Raw genomic sequence first — 14,322 nt, forward strand, 5'->3', positions numbered from 1 at the left:
GACTACTCTAATGGTCCTCTACAGCCAGTCTCGCTGAGTTGGTATGTGAGGCTGCTTCGCGTCTGCACATGGGACAAATCAAGTGAAATCAGGCGAGCAACGTCGACACCAACGGAGACACAAAAACCCACGCATTATCAGAAGTTCTGCCCATTTATTCTTAAATGTCTGTGATCGTATAGTGGATTTTTTTTACAAGAATTATAACAAAATGGTTTCACAAGTAATCTAAAATTAAATAAAATCCTAACCTCCCAAATTTTCTATTGTATGCCCATACAATATTTTAAACAGTAGGCTCGCATCTCCAACACCAGAATACAGCACCTACATTAACACTATACATTTTCATTAACATTTCACATACATAAAAGTCAACAACAAATTCAATAACTGTTACCTGCACATGGGAAAATCAAGTGAAATCAGGGCGAGCACGTCGACACCACGGAGACACAAACCCTAACACACACATTGAGTTAGCCAGAAGCAATGTAGAGTTAGCTAATTTAACATTTGGCTCTAAATTCAAAACAAATGCTTCAAACGACGCCAACCTAACGGCATTGAGCGCTAAGTACAATACAAAAATAATACAATAAATTAACATTGTGTAGTGGCTTTAAACGTTTTTTTAGCTAATATTGTCTCTGCAGTGTGTAACATGCAACTTACCACAGCAGTTATCAGAAGTTCTGCTGTGGATTACCCATAATTCCCTATCTTTAACCGTGCGGCGCATTGAGAAAGTGACACCAGCAGTGGCGCGTGTTCCCATATATGCAGGAATTTAACAACCTATTTTACAACCCTTACAACAAACCCCCTAAATTTCTGCAAAATTGGGGAAGCGCAACCAAAAAAACAACAGAGGACCAGAAAAAAAAAAAAAAATTGATTACATGAGCACTACTGCGTAATAGTCAGTTACAACTCTCCTCATGGAGATATGCTAGGATAGGCTGGTACCAAAACCTAAACCTTACAGAGACACGAGAGATGCCGTTTACACCTCTCTAATGGACACAGCTCAAGAACTCAAGAGAAAAACTGAGTATCTGTCTACACTCATGAACAAGAATACTCAATTATACAGTACATAATAAGTCTCAGGCTAAACTGCAAAAACATTTCTCACACAGTAACAAAAGAACCCACTGAAGACTTTGAATCTCCACCAACCTGGTCGTTCATCTCACCAAGTACTTTGGAGGTTTAATGGTCCTACCAAACCTAGTCATAGTCATGTCTGGGAGTACTTGCTTTGTTGAGTGCAAATCACAGGCTCAAACTGACTCTGAGACTGCACTACTGGGAACATTTGAGTGTGCATCAGCTAGCGAGTCTGTGAGAGGCTGCATGAGAGTGACTGTGGGCAGACCGATCACCCGGGAATGATGACTCCCCCATAACATGTCTGGCATGACTGTCAACAGCATCATCCCATGAGGAGTATTCTCGACTGCATTGAATGAACTGTCATCGCCATCAGGAACATCATCCAGACGAGGAGGTTGTCTTAGCTGCGCGGATGAACTGGGTAAGTCAACTTCATCAGGTCCAGCCTCTTTTCCAGATTGCAAAATCCACTGCAATGTCTTTTCATCACTGTCAAGTAGGTCATGAGGCAGAGCATCACCATGGTCACTTCCAGCGCCGACTGACAGGGAATCAGACAACAGGTCAACATCATCGTCTCTCAACAGGAAACTGACAGGAAGGAGTAGGTTCCGGTGAACTGTTTTCTCTTTGCCAGTGACTGTGTCCTCACACGGTAGACATTGACGGCCGATCTTACTGACAACACTTCATAGGAATTGACTCCCATTTGTCTGCAACTTTCCGTTTCCCTCTTTCGCCTCTGTTCGCCAGTAAGACTCTGTCACCAACAGTCAATGGTGAGCCTTTTACCTTGCGGTCGTAGAGCTTGGCATGACGAGCCTGTTCAGCTGAACTGTGCCTCTGTGCAACTGCTGCTGCCTCACTCAGGTCTCTTTTGAGGTGGGACACAAACTCTGAATGGGTGACCACACAATCGTTCTTTAGAGCATGTTGGAACATCACATCGATTGGGAGTCTGGGAATCCTCCCAAACATGAGGTAAAAAGGTGCGAAGCCTGTTGTTTCATGGACAGTGCAGTTATAACAGAAAGTCAGCACCTTTAATGACTGGGGCCACTTTGCTTTGGACTTGGGGGTAAGGCTCTGATCATGCTCCCCAAGGTTCTGTTGAAACGCTCTGTGATCCCGTTACCCATCGGGTGGTAAGGGGTGTGTGTGATTTCTTTATCCCAGCCATGTCCAACAGCTCCTTTATGAGTTGCTTTCGAAATTAGCACCCTGATCAGAATGCACACGCTTGGAAAGCCATATATGCAGAAAATATCATTCCATAAGCGGTGAGCAACTTGTTTTGCTGACTGGTTTTTACAGGAAAAGCAAATGCCATCTTGGTGAAATGATCCGTTGCTACGAGAACATCTACAGACTTGTCTCCCTGCTCTGCTGTCCAGAAATCAATGCAGATCAATTCCATGGGCTCTGTGGTGTGAATGTTCTCCAGAGGAGCGCGAGCATGAGGCTCCGGCGTCTTACCAACAATACAACGCTGACAGTTTCTGACATAATGCACAATGTCATGTGTCATGCCTGTCCAAAAAAACCTGTGTCTGGCCAATGAGAGTGTACGTGAACGTCCTTGGTGACCTGCGGCATCGTGTATACCATCTAGCACCTGTTGTTTCATGCTATCTGGTACAATGAACTGGTAGAGCTTGTTGTTCATGTTGTGATCTCTTTTCACTTTAAAAAGCAGTCCATCTCGCAATGTGAGTTTGTTCCAATGTTTGAGCAACTTGATTACACTACGAGGCTCCTTCGCGCGCTCACGTTTGTTAGGTCTCTTGTGTCTCTGGACATAGTGAACCACTCTACTCACTGTGCTGTCCTGCTCCTGCATAGTCAGAAGGGTGCTTTTAGGCAGAGCAGTGGCACAATCCTCTGTCCCCAGATGAGGGATGACTCCCGTCCCCATCACACGGCTCGTCCCACCAGAGCAATGAGCATCAAAGAGGGCGGAGATTTCTTGAGACGCTAACTCGCCCTGGGAAAGCCGTGGGAGTGATCAGAGCTAGTTCAACATCTGTGCTTACAAGTTGACAGTTATTTGAGTATCTGAAAGCATCTTGAACTGTTTCATCCATCACACCATTCAGTTGGTTTAACAAAGCATGGTACGGCTCTGTCACAAGGCGATGACTGACAGTGGACTGGACAAAGGGTTCCCTGCTGAGTGCATCAGCAACACGTTTTTAGCTCCTGGCACATACTTCAGATCGAAACTGTAGGATGCTAGTTTTGCTACCCAACGCTGTTCACATGCATCAAGTCTTGGTTTGGTGAGTATGTATGTGAGCGGGTTGTTGTCAGTCCAAGCTGTAAAGTGACGACCTTTCAACCAGTAATGGAATTTGTCACATACTGCCCATTTTAGGCTAAAAACTCGAGCCTGTGCGCGGGGTAGTTCATCTGAGAGCGTGAAAGTGTCTTGCTCGCAAAAGCCACTGGCCTTGCCATGTTGCTGCCTCTAGGAATCTGTGAGAGTACTGCTCCCAACCCATCAAAAGACGCATCCACAGCCAATATGAAATGGTCATCGAAGTCAGGGTGAGCTAACGTCACACTCGTGAGCAAGTCATGTTTTAGAGTCTCAAATGCACATTTGCATTCCTCAGTCCAGTCTGATTGTGTGAGCTTAACATGTAAAACTTTCTTTTTAGGATGTCTTCCTCTCTTTTTGGAGCACTGTGTGTCTGGCTGGGAGATGAGCTTGAAGAGGGGTTTGGCCTTAGCTGAACATTTTTCAATGAAATGTTGGTAATACAAGACCATCCCTAAAAATGATCTGATTTTCTTAGGACAAGGAGTGATGCCATCGGAGTCCATCAAATCAGACACCTGCACATCAGAGATGGCCTGAACTTCTCTGGGTCAGTGCAAACTCCGTCTTCACATACGATGTGGCCCAGAAATTTCACAGACCTTCTCAGGAAGTTACATTTCTTTGGCGAGAGCTTCAGATTGTGAGTCTTCAATCGAGAAAACACCATCTCCAGCCGGTCAAGCGCGAGCTGCTCTGTAGGAGCGAAGACCAAAAGATCGTCAAGGTAACACAACAAACTGGTGAAGTTTTTGTCCCCGAAGATCGACATCATCATCCGCATGAACGTAGCGGGACTGTTTGTGAGACCTTGAGGCATGCGATTGTATTCGTGGAGTCCAAATGGAGACGAGAATGCTGTATACTTTTTGTCATCCTCATGGAGTGGCACGTTGTAAAAGCCAGATGTCAGGTCCATAGTGGAGAAGAAAGCATTTCCACCTAGGGCGGCAAGGGCGTCTGACTGGTGCGGTAAAGGATGAGCATCTTTTATCGTCCTGGCGTTGAGCCATCTGAAATCATTACAGATCCTGGGGTCGCCATTCTTCTTCCACACAAGTACTAGAGGAGAGGCATACTCACTGGTAGACTTCCTAATTATGCCACTCTCCTCCATGTCATTCAGGGCTGTCCGCAGCTTCTCATAGTGACTTGGTGGTACCCTGCGGTAAGGGAGACGAAACGGCTTATCATCCACCAGACGAATCCTATGTACAAAATCTTTGGCCATACCACAATCCATCTTGTTCCTTGAGAATATGGACTGGTGTGCTGTGATGATGTTGAGGAGTTTGTTCTTCCACTCAAGAGACACTTCACATGCACTTACGTCCAAATCGGTCAATCCCAGGTCCCTCAGAATGTCGGTCATCTCTTTCTCTGACTTAAGAGGTTGTACCGGGATGTGACAGGACTGGGAAGTCGATTGTACGTTACACTGGACACTTTCAACATCTTGGAAATCCTCTACTGCAACACACGGAGAAACATCAGCGATTTTTGCATTCCTTCTCAGTGTCACAGGGCGATTGGTGGGGTTGACTAGTTTAACTGGACTAAGCCATCACCAAATAGTGGTGCGATGACTCGGCCAACCAAGAGCTGTTTGGGCCTGGAGTTAGACTGAGTGGGCTCTATGACTACAGTACTACCCACAGACACTATGGCCTTGCTAGGGAGTTTACCCCAAACTAGATATTCACTCTGTGGCTGCAACGTTACACTGCCTGTAAGTTTGGCTGTACCCACTTTTTCAGGCGCAATATCACCCTTCCATCTCACTGTGTTAGAAAGCAACGACAAAAACTGGAAGGACTCATCCACCCCATCTCCGCTTGGCATGGTCATCAACTTCCAGTAGCCGACGGTGGTCCTCAGTAGGGCCAACAGGGACTTGATTGCATTGCTGCCAAGAATCAGTTGTTCTGTCTGGCCTGGCACAACCAAAACAGGAATCATCATTTTACATCCATAAACAGAGACTGTGACATCATATATCCCTGTGGGGGTGACTTGGTGACCACCACATCCGACAACGACAACTTGATCTGCAGAGGTCTTTATCAGGTTAGGATTGGCTTTTAACAGGTCAGCTTCAACTGCTTTGCTTATGGTGCATGCCATAGACCCGCTGTCAATCAGTGCTTTCAGTGTTGGGCCATTTTCAGTGGACACAGAGGTATAGAACAGACTGTCAGTCATGGGAACGTGCTGCAAGCATTGAAAAATAACAGTCTTATCAGAAGGGGCAATACTTTTATGTACTTCATACACAGACTCGTAATCTTCAGTATCACAAATGGGAGGCTGACTAATTAGATCTGCACTGTCCTCCCCTTCGCGCAGATCTGTTAGTTTTCCTGATTAGATGGCGGTAGAGTAACCCGTGACACTGGACAGTTGCGTCGGGAATGACCAGGTGACAGGCACTGAAAACAGAGGCGATGCTCACGGCAGTGGACTAGGGCAGAGTGAGCTCCATCGTTACAGACAGCACAGGGTAAGGCGTCCAAGCCTTCGATTCTCGGAAGCCTGGAGTTGCGTCGGCTTGAGTTAGGCTGCCGTACGCTTGAACTGCGCATCAAAACTTTCTCCAGCATGTCAATCACTTTCTCCAGATTAGCTTGGTCTGAAGAACCACATTGCTGTGATCCAGAGTCATGGCAAGCGACAGAAGCTGTATTAACATCAACTTTGTAAGCATTTACTTTATCCGTCCTGCCACAACACGTTGAGCTAGCAGGTCTGAAGCTGGACTCTGATTTATGGGCGTTTAAACACAGCACTTCATGGCTGACCACTTGTCAATGGACTTGGATCGGAAGGTCAAGGCCAGATCTTTACTGGGACAATGGCGGATGAACATATGGGCAACCTCTGTCCCTGGGTTGTCAAACGATTTGCCTTGCTCCCTTAGACATCAGAGGCTACATCTGCTGCTTTGTTCAGCCTCAACCAGTAATCGTAAGGCTCTTCATTCTCAGTAGGCAAAGTGGTGTAAAAGTCAGAGAGGGGAACTGGTGAGTACTGACTGCAACTGAAATGCTTGCGTAGCAGACTGTAAATAGCATTGGGGCTTATTTGGATGTTAGACTCACTGTTCTAATCCAAAATTTGACTACGTCCTTTGCTCTACCCCGCAGGTGAACAAGCATCTCCTCAACATGTTCGTCAGCATTCATGTTTCCCTTCTTAACGAAAGTCCTCATAAAATCTTCCCACTCCTCGATGTCAACTGAGTCAGATGCGTCCCCTCTGAGGAAGGAGGCTCTTTGACGTTTCTGTGTGTGACCAAATGAGTCTGGGATATGTCCACAGCGTTGGAAGGTCGAGTCAGCGTGTTACTGTCAGTATGCAGATTGCTGTGTGTGTCTGACCCCAGGCTAGATGGGTTAAGGCGAGACATAATACTGTCTGCAATTTGTTCTCCAATCATTTGGGCAATTGAGCCAACTCGATCTAATAAGTCAGGGGCAACATGGTCGTGTGTGGTGTTGAACTAGTGACTGGTTGCCTATGTGGGTTACGTACATCAGTAATGTCAGGGGGACCAGTCGAAAAATCAACCTATTTACACTTAATGCAGCGTTACTGTTAATAACAGGACTATCCAGAAAGGAAGCAGGTATCTGCATTACACCCCTCCCCCTACCAACAGAAACTAGAGTACGAGCTGGCGAATCAAGTGTAGTTCACTCATTATGACTACAGGCTAACAAGAGCAAAAGCAGAATAAACTGACCCAAAATAAAACCAAAATAGAGCAGAGCTAGAGTCCGTTCCAACGTGTAAAGGATAACGCTGAGAGATGTCCTTCACGAGACCACAGTCCACGATGTCCAAACGTAGCCACCGCGGTCCGTCGACGGCAGGCAGACGTCCACTCACTTAACGGCAGTCACGGCCACAATGTGACGGTTGTGGGACTACTCTAATGGTCCTCTACAGCCAGTCTCGCTGAGTTGTGTATGTGAGGCTGCGTCTGCGTCTGCACATGGGAAAATCAAGTGAAATCAGGGCGAGCACGTCGACACCACGGAGACACAAACCCACAGCAGTTATCAGAAGTTCTGCCCATTTATTCTTAAATGTCTGTGATCGTATAGTGGATTTTTTTACAAGAATTATAACAAAAATGGTTTCACAGTAATCTAAAATTAAATAAAATCCTAACCTCCCAAATTTCTATGTATGCCAATACAATATTTTAAACAGTAGGCTACCGCATCTCCAACACCAGAATACAGCACCTACATTACACTATACATTTTCATTTACATTGCACTACATAAAAGTTAACAACAAATTCAATAACTGTTACCTGCACATGGGAAAATCAAGTGAAATCAGGGCGAGCACGTCGACACCCGGAGACACAAACCCTACACACACACATTGAGTTAGCAAGAAGCAATGTAGAGTTAGCTAATTTAACATTTGGCTCTAAATTCAAAACGAATGCTTCAAACGACGCCAAACTAACGGCATTGAGCGCTAAAGTACAATACAAAAATAATACAATAAAATTAAACATGTGTAGTGGCTTTAAAACGTTTTTTTAGCTAATATTGTCTCTGCAGCGTGTAACATGCAACTTACCCAGCAGTTATCAGAAGTTTGCTGTGGATTACCCATAATCCCTATCTTTAACCCTGCGGCGCATTGAGAAAGTGACACCAGCAGGTGGCGCTGTTCCCATATATGCAGGAATTTAAACCTATTTACAACCCGTTACACAAGGTCATGGGTTCAATCCCCATACTGGCCAGCCATGTTTATTTAGCATTTTGTAGCATTTGCAGTGTACACGTCACATTACCCTGCAAAGTCAGAGATGTTGCCTGTTTAGCGAGTGCAAATCTGACTCACCTCTGGTCCAACTTAAAAAACAAAGTGGAAGCATGTTTTATCTTGATTTGGACTCTATAGGTCTGCTTTCTGTGTCATTTTTGGCAAGGCCAAAAACATATGCATCCCTACAAACCCTACACAGCCAGGTAGCCCACTCCAGAACTGGCCCAATTTTGCTTGATTTTGCCTTGTTTTTTACCTGGACAGGCTGGTTAGCTCAGATGGTTTGAGTGGGGTGCTAAAAATGCAAAGCACCTGCAGACACTTAAGGGGTACTAAAATTGCCGAACCCTACGCCCAAGATCATTTATATCCACCTTTTGTTTGCACAAATAGGCCATTAACGCAACGTAAGTCTCAATGTCTATAGCTCGGCTTTCCATGTCATTTTTAGCAAGGAAAGACACATATATATCCCTACAAACCATACACAACCAGGTAGCCATACAGAACTGGCCTGATTTTGCCCGATTTCACCTTGTTTTTTTCTGGACATTATTCTTTTTAAAGAGGTAAAAGGCAGGCCGGTTAGCTCAGATGGTCAGAGCGTGGTGCTAATAACGCCAAGGTCATGGGTTCAATCCCCATACTGGCCAGCCATGCTCAATAAGCGTTGTGCGTGCACTTGCAGTGCACATGTCACATTAGCCTGCAAAGTCAGAGATAGTTGTAAGCATGTGCTTAGCAATTGAAACATTCGTCATGTTACTGTCCAATGTAAATAACTATGTGGAAGCATGTTCTATCTTGATTTGGACTCTAAAGGTCTGCTTTCCATGTCATATTTGGCAAGGCCAAAATTATATGCAGTCCCTAGAAACCATACACAGCCACGTAGCCCATCCAGAACTGGACCAATTTTGCTCCTGCTGGCCTTGGTTATTTCTGGACATTTGTCTTTTTAAACGGTTGAAAAGCAGGCCCGTTAGCTCAGTTGTTTTGAAAGTGGTGCTAAAAATGCCAAGCACCGAAACACACTTTAGAAATGATACTATAGCACAACCATGTGGCCTAATGGACAAGGCGTCTGACTTCGGATCAGAAGATTAAGGGTTCAAGTCCCTTCGTGGTTAAAAGTTCCTAATGACTTAAAGAACAAAAGCAAATTGTCTCTCATCTTGTTTTGGACTCAAGAACTCTGCTTTCCCTGTAATTTTTAGCAAGGCCAAAAACATGTGCATCCCTACAAACCATACACAGCCAGGTATCACATCCAGAACTGGCCCAATTTTGCTGGATTTCGCCTTGTTTTTTTTCTGGACAATTTTCTCCTTTACACAGGTGAAAAGCAGGCCGGTCAGCTCAGATGGTTTGAGTGGGGTGCTAAAAATAATAAGCACCTGCAGAAACTTTAGGGGTACTAAAATTGCCATACCCTACGCCCAAGATCATCTATATCCACCTTTGTTTGCACAAATAGGCCATTAACACATCGTAAGTCTCAATGTCTATAGCTCGGCTTCCATGTCATTTTTAGCAAGGAAAGACACATATGTATCCCTACAAACCATACACAACCAGGTAGCCATACAAAATGGCCTGATTTTGCCCGATTTCGCCTTGTTTTTTTTGGACAGTATTCTTTTAAAAGAGGTAAAAGGCAGGCCGGTTAGCTCAGATGGTCAGAGCGTGGTGCTAATAACGCCAAGGTCATGGGTTCAATCCCCATACTGGCCAGCCATGCTCAATAAGCGTTGTGCGTGCACTTGCAGTGCACATGTCACATTAGCCTGCAAAGTCAGAGATAGTTGTAAGCATGTGTGCTTAGCAATTGAAACATTCGTCATGTTACTGTCCAATGTAAATAACTATGTGGAAGCATGTTCTATCTTGATTTGGACTCTAAAGGTCTGCTTTCCATGTCATATTTGGCAAGGCCAAAATTATATGCAGTCCCTAGAAACCATACACAGCCACGTAGCCCATCCAGAACTGGACCAATTTGCTCCTGCTGGCCTTGGTTATTTCTGGACATTTGTCTTTTTTAAATGGTTAAAAAGCAGGCCCGTTAGCTCAGTTGTTTTGAATGTGGTGCTAAAAATGCCAAGCACCGAAACACACTTTAGAAATGATACTATAGCACAACCATGTGGCCTAATGGACAAGGCGTCTGACTTCGGATCAGAAGATTGAGGGTTCAAGTCCCTTCGTGGTTAAAAGTTCCTAATGACTTAAAGAACAAAAGCAAATTGTCTTTCATCTTGTTTTGGACTCAAGAACTCTGCTTTCCCTGTAATTTTTAGCAAGGCCAAAAACATGTGCATCCCTACAAACCATACACAGCCAGGTAGCCCATCCAGAACTGGCCCAATTTTGCTGGATTTCGCCTTGTTTTTTTTCTGGACAATTTTCTCCTTTACACAGGTGAAAAGCAGGCCGGTTAGCTTAGATGGTTTGAGTGGGGTGCTAAAAATGCTAAGCACCTGCAGAAACTTTAGGGGTACTAAAATTGCCATACCCTACGCCCAAGATCATCTATACCCACCTTTTGTTTGCACAAATAGTCCATTAACACATCGTAAGTCTAAATCTCTATAGCTCTGCTTCCATGTCATTTTTAGCAAGTACAGAAACATATGCATCCCTACAAACATACACAGCCAGGTAGCCTATCCAGAAGTGGCCCAATTTTGCTCGATTTCGCCTTATTTGTTTCTGGACATTTGCTTTTTTAAACAGCTAAAAAACAGGCCGGTTAGCTCAGATGGTCAGAGCGTGGTGCTAATAACGCCAAGGTCATGGGTTCAATCCCCATACTGGCCAGCCATGTTTATTTAGCATTTTGTATGCACTTGCAGTGTACACGTCACATTACCCTGCAAAGTCAGAGATGGTTGCCTGTTTAGCGAGTGCAAATCTGACTCACACTCTGGTCCAACTTAAAAAACAAAGTGGAAGCATGTTTATCTTGATTTGGACTCTATAGGTCTGCTTTCTGTGTCATTTTTGGCAAGGCCAAAAACATATGCATCCCTACAAACCCTACACAGCCAGGTAGCCCATCCAGAACTGGCCCAATTTTGCTTGATTTTGCCTTGTTTTTTTTCTGGACAGGCTGGTTAGCTCAGATGGTTTGAGTTGGGTGCTAAAAATGCAAAGCACCTGCAGACACTTAAGGGGTACTAAAATTGCCGAACCCTACGCCCAAGATCATTTATATCCACCTTTTGTTTGCACAAATAGGCCATTAACGCAACGTAAGTCTCAATGTCTATAGCTCGGCTTTCCATGTCATTTTTAGCAAAGAAAGACACATATGCATCCCTACAAACCTACACAGCCAGGTAGCCCATCCAGAACTGGCCCAATTTTGCTTGATTTTGCCTTGTTTTTTGGACAGGCTGGTTAGCTCAGATGGTTTGAGTTGGGTGCTAAAAATGCAAAGCACCTACAGACACTTAAGGGTACTAAATTGCCGAACCCTACGCCCAAGATCATTTATATCCACCTTTTGTTTGCACAAATAGGCCATTAACGCAACGTAAGTCTCAATGTCTATAGCTCGGCTTTCCATGTCATTTTTAGCAAGGAAAGACACATATATATCCCTACAAACCATACACAACCAGGTAGCCATACAGAACTGGCCTGATTTTGCCCGATTTCACCTTGTTTTTTTTCTGGACATTATTCTTTTTAAAAGAGGTAAAAGGCAGGCCGGTTAGCTCAGATGGTCAGAGCGTGGTGCTAATAACGCCAAGGTCATGGGTTCAATCCCCATACTGGCCAGCCATGCTCAATAAGCGTTGTGCGTGCACTTGCAGTGCACATGTCACATTAGCCTGCAAAGTCAGAGATAGTTGTAAGCATGTGTGCTTAGCAATTGAAACATTCGTCATGTTACTGTCCAATGTAAATAACTATGTGGAAGCATGTTCTATCTTGATTTGGACTCTAAAGGTCTGCTTTCCATGTCATATTTGGCAAGGCCAAAATTATATGCAGTCCCTAGAAACCATACACAGCCACGTAGCCCATCCAGAACTGGACCAATTTTGCTCCTGCTGGCCTTGGTTATTTCTGGACATTTGTCTTTTTAAACGGTTAAAAAGCAGGCCCGTTAGCTCAGTTGTTTTGAATGTGGTGCTAAAAAATGCCAAGCACCGAAACACACTTTAGAAATGATACTATAGCACAACCATGTGGCCTAATGGACAAGGCGTCTGACTTCGGATCAGAAGATTAAGGGTTCAAGTCCCTTCGTGGTTAAAAGTTCCTAATGACTTAAAGAACAAAAGCAAATTGTCTCTCATCTTGTTTTGGACTCAAGAACTCTGCTTTCCCTGTAATTTTTAGCAAGGCCAAAAACATGTGCATCCCTACAAACCATACACAGCCAGGTATCACATCCAGAACTGGCCCAATTTTGTTGGATTTCGCCTTGTTTTTTTTCTGGACAATTTTCTCCTTTACACAGGTGAAAAGCAGGCCGGTCAGCTCAGATGGTTTGAGTGGGGTGCTAAAAATGCTAAGCACCTGCAGAAACTTTAGGGGTACTAAAATTGCCATACCCTACGCCCAAGATCATCTATATCCACCTTTTGTTTGCACAAATAGGCCATTAACACATCGTAAGTCTCAATGTCTATAGCTCGGCTTTCCATGTCATTTTTAGCAAGGAAAGACACATATGTATCCCTACAAACCATACACAACCAGGTAGCCATACACAAATGGCCTGATTTTGCCCGATTTCGCCTTGTTTTTTTTCTGGACAGTATTCTTTTTAAAAGAGGTAAAAGGTAGGCCGGTTAGCTCAGATGGTCAGAGCGTGGTGCTAATAACGCCAAGGTCATGGGTTCAATCCCCATACTGGCCAGCCATGCTCAATAAGCGTTGTGCGTGCACTTGCAGTGCACATGTCACATTAGCCTGCAAAGTCAGAGATAGTTGTAAGCATGTGTGCTTAGCAATTGAAACATTCGTCATGTTACTGTCCAATGTAAATAACTATGTGGAAGCATGTTCTATCTTGATTTGGACTCTAAAGGTCTGCTTTCCATGTCATATTTGGCAAGGCCAGAATTAGATGCAGTCCCTAGAAACCATACACAGCCACGTAGCCCATCCAGAACTTGACCAATTTTGCTCCTGCTGGCCTTGGTTATTTCTGGACATTTGTCTTTTTTAAATGGTTAAAAAGCAGGCCCGTTAGCTCAGTTGTTTTGAATGTGGTGCTAAAAATGCCAAGCACCGAAACACACTTTAGAAATGATACTATAGCACAACCATGTGGCCTAATGGACAAGGCGTCTGACTTCGGATCAGAAGATTGAGGGTTCAAGTCCCTTCGTGGTTAAAAGTTCCTAATGACTTAAAGAACAAAAGCAAATTGTCTTTCATCTTGTTTTGGACTCAAGAACTCTGCTTTCCCTGTAATTTTTAGCAAGGCCAAAAACATGTGCATCCCTACAAACCATACACAGCCAGGTAGCCCATCCAGAACTGGCCCAATTTTGCTGGATTTCGCCTTGTTTTTTTTCTGGACAATTTTCTCCTTTACACAGGTGAAAAGCAGGCCGGTTAGCTCAGATGGTTTGAGTGGGGTGCTAAAAATGCTAAGCACCTGCAGAAACTTTAGGGGTACTAAAATTGCCATACCCTACGCCCAAGATCATCTATATCCACCTTTTGTTTGCACAAATAGTCCATTAACACATCGTAAGTCTAAATCTCTATAGCTCTGCTTCCATGTCATTTTTAGCAAGTACAGAAACATATGCATCCCTACAAACATTACACAGCCAGGTAGCCTATCCAGAAGTGGCCCAATTTGCTCGATTTCGCCTTATTTGTTTCTGGACATTTGCTTTTTTAAACAGCTAAAAAACAGGCCGGTTAGCTCAGATGGTCAGAGCGTGGTGCTAATAACGCCAAGGTCATGGGTTCAATCCCCATACTGGCCAGCCATGTTTATTTAGCATTTTGTATGCACTTGCAGTGTACACGTCACATTACCCTGCAAAGTCAGAGATGGTTGCCTGTTTAGCGAGTGCAAATCTGACTCACACTCTGGTCCAACTTAAAAAACA

At 44.3% G+C, this 14,322-nt stretch overlaps 10 non-coding genes across 10 annotated transcripts; all 10 read left to right on the forward strand.

Annotated features, from left to right (window-relative positions):
* The first annotated feature begins 8,812 nt into the window (after positions 1–8,812).
* trnai-aau (transfer RNA isoleucine (anticodon AAU)) lies at positions 8,813–8,886 on the forward strand. The gene has a single exon. It is a non-coding gene; the product is annotated as a tRNA-Ile (tRNA).
* Positions 8,887–9,290: 404 nt separating this feature from the next.
* Positions 9,291–9,363, forward strand: trnar-ucg (transfer RNA arginine (anticodon UCG)). The gene has a single exon. It is a non-coding gene; the product is annotated as a tRNA-Arg (tRNA).
* A 530-nt stretch (positions 9,364–9,893) lies between these two features.
* trnai-aau (transfer RNA isoleucine (anticodon AAU)) lies at positions 9,894–9,967 on the forward strand. The gene has a single exon. It is a non-coding gene; the product is annotated as a tRNA-Ile (tRNA).
* Positions 9,968–10,373: 406 nt separating this feature from the next.
* Positions 10,374–10,446, forward strand: trnar-ucg (transfer RNA arginine (anticodon UCG)). Its single transcript has one exon. It is a non-coding gene; the product is annotated as a tRNA-Arg (tRNA).
* Positions 10,447–10,979: 533 nt separating this feature from the next.
* Positions 10,980–11,053, forward strand: trnai-aau (transfer RNA isoleucine (anticodon AAU)). The gene has a single exon. It is a non-coding gene; the product is annotated as a tRNA-Ile (tRNA).
* Positions 11,054–11,945: 892 nt separating this feature from the next.
* Positions 11,946–12,019, forward strand: trnai-aau (transfer RNA isoleucine (anticodon AAU)). The gene has a single exon. It is a non-coding gene; the product is annotated as a tRNA-Ile (tRNA).
* A 407-nt stretch (positions 12,020–12,426) lies between these two features.
* On the forward strand, positions 12,427–12,499 carry trnar-ucg (transfer RNA arginine (anticodon UCG)). Its single transcript has one exon. It is a non-coding gene; the product is annotated as a tRNA-Arg (tRNA).
* Positions 12,500–13,035: 536 nt separating this feature from the next.
* Positions 13,036–13,109, forward strand: trnai-aau (transfer RNA isoleucine (anticodon AAU)). Its single transcript has one exon. It is a non-coding gene; the product is annotated as a tRNA-Ile (tRNA).
* Positions 13,110–13,516: 407 nt separating this feature from the next.
* trnar-ucg (transfer RNA arginine (anticodon UCG)) lies at positions 13,517–13,589 on the forward strand. Its single transcript has one exon. It is a non-coding gene; the product is annotated as a tRNA-Arg (tRNA).
* Positions 13,590–14,122: 533 nt separating this feature from the next.
* Positions 14,123–14,196, forward strand: trnai-aau (transfer RNA isoleucine (anticodon AAU)). The gene has a single exon. It is a non-coding gene; the product is annotated as a tRNA-Ile (tRNA).
* Positions 14,197–14,322: the final 126 nt, after the last annotated feature.

This window comes from Etheostoma spectabile, unplaced genomic scaffold (assembly GCF_008692095.1).
Source record: "Etheostoma spectabile isolate EspeVRDwgs_2016 unplaced genomic scaffold, UIUC_Espe_1.0 scaffold00018903, whole genome shotgun sequence".
NCBI classification, from domain to species: domain Eukaryota; kingdom Metazoa; phylum Chordata; class Actinopteri; order Perciformes; family Percidae; genus Etheostoma; species Etheostoma spectabile.